The sequence below is a fragment of the Ptychodera flava genome, chromosome 12, assembly GCF_041260155.1.
Source record: "Ptychodera flava strain L36383 chromosome 12, AS_Pfla_20210202, whole genome shotgun sequence".
Taxonomy (NCBI): Eukaryota; Metazoa; Hemichordata; class Enteropneusta; family Ptychoderidae; genus Ptychodera; species Ptychodera flava.
Genome location: NC_091939.1, coordinates 41,667,854 through 41,676,449, shown reverse-complemented (window position 1 = coordinate 41,676,449; position 8,596 = coordinate 41,667,854).

Below are 8,596 nucleotides of genomic sequence, written 5' to 3'. Positions count from 1 at the left end.
AAGTCCGACATTGACAAAATTGACATAAAATATGTCCGAAAAGTTATGTTTTATTCAACTAACTGATTCATCTCCTTTGATATCCCTTAAGCTACATGTAAACAGTCCGGAAAGACTGACATCGATGTCTCCCGGGCCCCCATGCATACAGTATGACCGTACGTGTTCAAATATTTCTTCACAGTTTTGCAAAATATCTCGTCAACCGGGCGCATGGGCCACGTCTTTGTACGTTGGTCAAAACTAATGACACTATAGGTCAGGATATAACATCGGTCAAAGTAAGATTGAAATATGCAATGGAAGACGAAAATGCTTTCATCGATTGACAAAAATGAGAAGGACCGAGTCAGTAAATATCGAATCATAAAGGGGAGATCGAGACTGCCATCATCCCCCATGATTAATCAACTGGGAACAAAATATATATTTCGATCGACAGACTTATACAACCAGAAACAGCATTTTTTTCACTGCCTTTCCTATAATAACACCCCGTTTGCGTTAAGATCTACTCTACTCTGTTCCCGGCGTTATACGGCCTACTACATGTGAGAGGCCGTATAACGCCGGGAACACACAGACCTGTACGCAAGGCTAGGACTGTGGTTGCTATGTCATAATCTGTTCACACGAGAAATTACGTCTCCAGACAGATTTTACGTAAAAGCATTTCGATAAACTTCGAGGCACGATCTGCTTGTGATATTATACCATTTCTCGCCATGACAGTGGTGGCAATCCAAGCGCCACATCTACAGGACATCATGAAGAATGGGCTACATAGAAAGTTATATTTTCTTCTTTGCTAAAAACGAAATAAACGTTAGAAGCGATTTCCTGGCGTAGCTGCATCTTTCTTTTCACGTTCTGTTGGCAGGATTCAAAATGTCGACGACGCTGTTGGCGATCCATTGCAAACTGAAAAGTAACGCGTCAGTGCGTAATGGACCAATGCACATCGTAGTGGGCGCCCCCCCCCCCCCCGTCCCTCAGAGTCCAGTTTTTAACTCTCTGCGGGACGTTCCCTCAGAGTCCCATATTTAACACAGTGCGGGACGTCCCTCAGAGTGCCAAAAATTACAGTTTGCGTGTCCCGCACTTTGTCCCTCACTCCTCCGTTTTTGATACCTCGAAATACCTCTCTGGACTGAAAAAATGTTCTCGTCTTTTCTGCATTTAGAGATGCAGTCCTCCCCAGTCCTTCAATGCCCTTCGTTTAGTCTTACTGAAGTTGAACAGTGATGATCATCATGTACTGATTTGATATTATCTCTGATACATTCCTGTGGCCACTTTTTAGAACCTTCTGGCAGTGGCAATAATATATGAACCCCCCCCCCCCCCCCGAATACATTTCGGTTGCTCTACCAACTCAGCTAATGGATCAGTCAGCTCGTGTGCTGTCCTGTCTCTTAGATGGAGACAACTATTCATTCTTCTGTGTGTGTGTGTGTGTGTGTGTGTGTGTGTCACCACACATAAAAAAATACAATAAACGGAAGTTTACTCTCATACAGACTGTGTCTACCCCTGTGTCTATAACTGCCTTTTTGTAACTTCTAACATTTCCTGGTCTGGTTTGACATGACGTTACATACCAATCTAAGCCTACAAATCAGTTACATAATGTATATCAATGTTTACCCATAAATCCTTGGGAATTAAAGGATTGTTTCAATCAATATTCCTGTTGTTTATTTCAATGGCCTTTGCAGAATAGAATGATGTTCTGCTGCCTGAACATTAACTTACGTCAGTCAGGCGAAGTAAAAGTGACAAAAGTATCTTTTTTTGGAATCTGTTTTGCTGTTGACATTTTTCTCTTTGAAACTTGAAGAATTCTTTGCTGCAATGACATGTTTTTGATCATGTTGGTCTTTTAAAGAGAAGCTATCTTGTCGTTTTTCTTTATGCAATTTCTGGTGTAGTAATGAAAATGTATTTGTGAACTTGTAGGATAAAAAAATCATGGACAACCGGTCAGGGCCACCATTTAGAATGCTTGTAAAGTTTGACCAAGATGTGACATTTGCCAATGAAAAATTAAACCATGGCCCTTCTATAACCGTGATTAAACTTATTCATCAGCATTATTATATATCCAAAAGTGTAATGAATAAAAGAGACTTGGAGGGGAATAGTTTGTGTGTTACTCACTTTTGTTTTTCTTTTGTTTTAGAGTTCAAATTTTAATCTTTTATTTCATTGTAAGTTTTTTTTGATTGGCCCGGAATTCTGATATTTTTACATGTTTCATGCTGGTTATGGATTGGTGACAGAAAATCAAAGTCAAAATGGCAAACAGTTCAAGAAGAGCATATACATGCAGCTTTTATCTGTTTCTGTCAATAATAATACTATGGAATGAACTGTGACAACATTAGTCTATTTACGTGTCAATATTGGCACTTCCATTTTGCCTGAAGATTTGTGAACTTTCTCGTACTGTCATTTGAAACTAATGTGACATTTGTGTTTATCAACTGTGTCATACGTAGCCTGCCAATTGCTAATTGCAATTATTTACTTCTTGCAGGATGAGATCCCAGTGACACCAATACATGTCAGAATCATGATGTACACTGTACCATCCCGCTATTCAACCACCTTTGAATGCTCACATGTTGTTGTTGGGTTGGAGACGTAAGTTTGAGACATGTAAGTGGAACACATTTCCTTTTCTGTCTTTGCCATAAATGTTGAGAGAATTAGTCCTAGAATTTCAAAGTGTTCCGAGAAAGTCCTCGAAAATTGATTTTTTTTGGGTGTCAAAACTGTTGGGTACTGCTGAGCACTGTTCAGATGGAGTATACTTTGCATCTGAAGATTTCAAGATGCTTGCAACATAAGTGTCTCGGAAAATGGTGTCTTTCATCCAAAGTACTCTCATCAATTGTTGAAAAAGGCCGTGGAAATCATTTACATTTAGTAAGGATATAGAACCAGTATTTTCCCCATCCGGAAATCGTTTACACGGTACATTCCATGCGCTTCTACATAGAGTATACAGAAACTGAATTTCAAGTATTTCTGGAAATTAACAAAAGGAGGAATTTACTAATTTAAGCTATGGCGTCTAATAGAAATTTTCCAGTTGAGATATTTACTTGTCTCTGTTGACATAGTAATAAGGGAAATGATTGTCTCTCTAATATATATTTTCTAGACTCCTTGAAAACTGTGTATAACCATGGTATAACCAGTCCCCTTATTTCTCTTTTTTTTAGTGTTTGAATAGTTCTTATGTTTTACCTTGAAAAAATCTATGGCCTGTATCTTATTTTTATGTTCCCATGCCACATGTATAATATTGCCAGGAAGTAATTATAATCGTACAATAGATAGTTGACAGAGTTGTCAGACTTTGTGTTTGTTTCGTGTCTTTCAACAGTAGAGGCTTGAAAACAGTAGCATGCACCACAGCGATACTTTGTAGAGAGATGTGATTGTAACTGAAGATGTGGGGTTGTCAAAATGAATGTTCAAATCTTCCTAACAGCTATGAAATCAATGAAAAACATAGGTTTTATTAGAAAATCAGGTTGAGGAGTATAGCCTCCCGGACCAACCTTCTTGTTAACTTATATGTTAGGTATTTCCCGCCATCCAGCCTGTGCATCTGTTTAACTTTTTAGTGCCAAAGTAAATTTTTGTTGCCTTTACAAAATGTACCCCAGTCAATGTTTTACAGATTTTTGCCAAAATTTTGATGAATAACTGTAGCTAGTGAAATATGCTGTCCATTTGGTCTAAAATAATAATAAAAAATTACAGAAGAATTCATAAAAATTGGTAAAATGTTGCACTAAAATTTTGTTGGGAAAAATTACACACTCGAAGAGTTAAATAAACCTGACCAATACCATTGTCTTTGTTCGTACAATTAGCAATGCATTTCAGTTGAAGATGCCAAGTTAGGGTCAAGACATAGCAGGGTTTAACACTCGCGTAAAAAACACACTATCCCACAAGAACAGTAAAAAATTTGATGTAGTTGTCCTGGCAGAAATTTGGTGGTCCTTTCTGACAGTGTAGTAGTGCTGCTCTACTGGATCAAAACATTTGAATACTCTCACTCTCAAGCTGCACCATCATGAGATCCGACAGGATACGATGGTGTCTGTCAATCAACTTCTCCAGTCTGTTTTGACAATCTTCATAAGGGGAAAATCTCTTTCAGCTTCTGCTGAACTTGCAGGAATGGATAAAACCAGATCAATCAATGACAGAATATTAGGACACTTCTCAGCCAAAGGGCAGTTGATCTGTTGCCAAGTCAACTACAGAGACATTGTTGAATCTATTCAAAATAAAACAAACAAATAAGCTGCAGATGTAAGAAACAATTTCATGCAGAGTTTGCACATAAAGTTAAATTTGTTTGGCCGCATTGTGGAATGATTTGACAAGATTAGCACATACCTAGCACATACCTAGCTTATCCACTCAGGAAGCAAACTATCTCCACCCTCCTGTGGCAATGCAGGCCCAAATTGTTCAGTCAGTAGCATCAATGAGTGATTACCAAAGTCTACAAAGTAAGCATTAAACATGATAGCTCTGAAACTACTGACAGGATTTGTAGATTTGTAGACTTATGCCTACATTTAATATAAAAGATGGTCACTGAAAAGCATACTTAATATCTCATCACACTGTCAAATGATAATATACATGTATCTGTTACATAATTTTTGGAAATTAAGTTTTCAGTTTCCCAAGTGTTCACAGTACCGTACAAGCAAGTGTTGATAGGGTGCAAAAATGAATTTAAACCACACTTAATTGAACTGCCATTGACAAGAAAACTGTCCATGTGTTATTATTTGTTTACTTACTAGGAAATGAATTCAATTCACCTTGTCAGTAGAGTATTGGGAAACCATGCTGATACCAGGAGTTAGATCACTTCATGTAAGCCATGCCATGCAAAATTACAACAGTAATAATGCATTGACAAATTTTATCTGGTTCATTTTGGTGGGAAGGAGGCCATACATGCCAATCAGCAATGGCATGTTGCATTTAAGATTTCCTCATCTACCTCAAAACAATCAGAGAATCTTTCTTCTGAAGCAGACCTTTTCTAGCACTTGTGAAACTCACAACATTCCCTGAGAGCATCTGGTCATTAAATGTATCACTGTATCAGTGTTTTAATGCAGTTTTATCTCTTCCCCTGTCTGTGTTCGTACTTGTATTTTGTCTAATAATTTTTGCAACCATTTTTGATGAAATTCAAGTGGACTATCTGATTGTTATTAATTCTTATTGTCGGAGTCACATGGTTTCATGGTTTTTTGTAGTGCTGTTCACTTGGTCTCCAAAATCTCAAGAAATTTGTCGCAAAGGAAACCTCCAACACGGTCAGAAACTGCAGCTATTTTAATATTTAACAGATAAGTTATATTCTAACCACTGTGGAACTTTCATTTACATTCCCAATGCCGAAATGGTCAGAAACACCATCAAAAAAATCGACAACTAGCAAAGGCAGGAGTGGTAAGAAAGCATCGGGCATGGCACGTTACGTAATACGCTTGAGTCCAGTTCAAAGTCAATCTGATTAAACAATGGTTATTCTACAGGCTGGTTTAACGTTACACGGGGAGTAACACAGGGATGCCCCTTTGTCAACTGCTCTATTTGTAATCGCTATTGAGCTGTTAGCTACTGCAGTACGTAATGATAAAAACATTTCTGGTTTACTTCTCCCTGACGGGAGTGAAGAACATATCTCACAGTTTGCTGATGACACTACATTTTTATTAGATAACAGAAACTCGCTTGATAATGCCATTCATTTGGTAGAAAAATTTAAACGTTGTTCAGGTTTGAGTATGAATTGTGATACGACAGAAATGATGCTTCTTGGAAAATACAGGTCAGAATCTTTTGAGGACTGTGGTATCAAGCCAACAAACTTTCCCATCAGACTCCTAGGGATCTATTTAGGCTACAATAATAATGAAATGGATGAATTTAACTTCAATCAAAAACTTCGTAAATGAAGAGCAATTTGAATGTATGGAATTCTTGTTACCTCACTCTGAGAGGAAAAACACTGTTGGCAAGATATCATGGAGCCTCAAAGTTTACTTATATAATGAGTGCAGTTTCCGTCCCAAGGACTGTGTTAACACAAGCCAATAAATATTTGTTTGAGTTTATTTGGAACAGAAAGCCCCATAAAATAAAACGCAATACTTTGATTGGAAATCCTGATGAGGGTGGCTTGGGAATGGTTGATTGTGAACTACTAACTTGATAAAGCTTTTAAACTGTCTCTGCTTGCATGTTTGAAAAGTTGTAATTATCATTGGACGAAGATCCCAAAATATTACTTTGGGAAAATCGGAGGTTTAGATTTATCATTACAGTGTAATTATGACATTACTTTTTTTCCCTGTTACTATGCCTAAATACTATATACAGGGACATGTTGAAATATTATCAAGATTTGAGAACTATAACAGATGATATTACCTATGATGGAAATGAAATTATCTGGAATAATAAGAACATTTTAATTGATAGAATTATTATTCTGTATTTTTTAAAGATTGGTATGCAAGGGTGTTATGTACATTTCAGACCTCTCCAAGAATGGAAAATATCTCACCTTGGACAATTTTTCAACAAAATATGACATTGTCAAGAGTAAGTTTCTTAAATACCATAGCCTCATCCGTTCTATACCAGAAACATTAAAAAATTACTATAGAACCAGACGTATACCTGCGAATGACCAAGTTTGTCCGCTGGGCGATGGGTCTGTTAAAAAGATTTATGAAAATTGGTTAGAAGCAGATTTGTGCCTCCGGGAAGTCAAGCCTACAATGAAAGATTATATAAAATTTCTCCTAATTGGAAAGTAATCTGGAGCAGGATTAAAGCTACAACAATAGAAGAGAAAATGCGTAATTTTCAGTACAAAATTTTGCATAGAATAATTTCGACTAATAAATTCCTCATACTAGAAAATTACGCTCTAATGATCCTATGCGATCATTGCAAGAATACCGAAACATTGGAGCACTTACTCTGGGGAGTGTACAAAAGCTAATAAATTTTGGAAGGAATTTGAGATATTCTGGTCAAACAAATCAAAGCAAACTCTGCATTTGGATTGCCAAACAGTAGTTCTTGGCGCAGATTTTGACAATTCAAAAGATTCTTTTCTTTTGAATCATTTACTATTATTGGGAAAATACTTCATTTATACAGCTAGATTTAATTCTCATCCTCTGAATTTTCTTTTATTCATGGATAAGATTGGAGAAGTCGGCTCTGTTGAATGTAAACTTGCAAAATATAGAAAAACTGTAAATCATTATGAAACAAAATGGGCTGTACTTTTGCATTGTGAGTTGTAATTAGTCTTTTTTTTCTAATATTGTATGATAATCTTTACTGACCTCGCTTGTTAGTCCCCACGGACACAGTCCGGGTGGACTTATAGGTTTGGTCATGTCCGTGCGTGCGTCTGTGTGTGTGTGCGTCTGTCCGTCTGTACCACAGCCAACAAAGAAATAATTGAAATCACATCCACTTGTGGTGTATAATGTTTGCATTACTTTAGCACTGATTTCTTTGTCAGCTTGTGCCAAATTAGGATCATTAAGGAGTGATTCATTAAGTTTATTGATACTTAGGAATGAATGGTCACCTGGTCCTGCACTGCAGTTGAACAAAGATCTGTGTTTGTCCAACATCAGATACATATTGCAATCCAATATGGTATATGTCTGTATCTGGTGAATAAATTCAAATTTGCTTTTTCCATACTATTACATGCTGCCAATTAAATCATTGTATCTGTTTCCTCATTGTTACCATTATAGAACGTGATTTCACATGGCTGTACATACATCAGATTTCACACAAATTGCCTCTTTCTTTCATACTGCCATCAAGCCGACCTACCGGTATAGTCACAAATGCTGTGCCTGACCAAGAAATGGTTGCATTAAATACGGCAACTCCATACAGAGAAGGTTACCAGATATCGTTTGTTTGTACGTTCGCCAAAATGGCATCCACTTTTCTTTTGGAATTGCCGAATCAAGACTTAGATTATCATAGATTTTACACTCAGACTGTCTTTTTGAAGTGTCTCTTTGACAATGTTCAAGATCCTTTGGGCTAGGCAAATCCATACTTAGTGAATGGGGATCATCAGATAAAAGATGCACAGAATTGCTGCCTCTACAAATGTGGTATGATCCAACACCTAATAAGATATAAGAAATAATCTTACATTTTGAAATGATGACTTCTTACAGATGCTGACTGAATTGAGAATATTCCCTCTAATAAAACTAACTCAGCAGTCCAATTATGTGGTAAAGAACTGGTGATGATGGTATTGTTTTCATATCTTTTGTCATAGAATTTTGTTGCATTTGATTTGGTTCCTTGATGATGCATTGAACCGTCAGCATCACATATTGCCCATTGAAGTGAAATGAACTGGAAAAATTCATTGATTGGATTTCCGTTCTTGATTGAATTTGCCATCTGTCTCCTCAGACATGCATTTAACAACTTTTGTCAGCATCAGGAGCATTTGTGCTAGGCTCATTTAAAAATC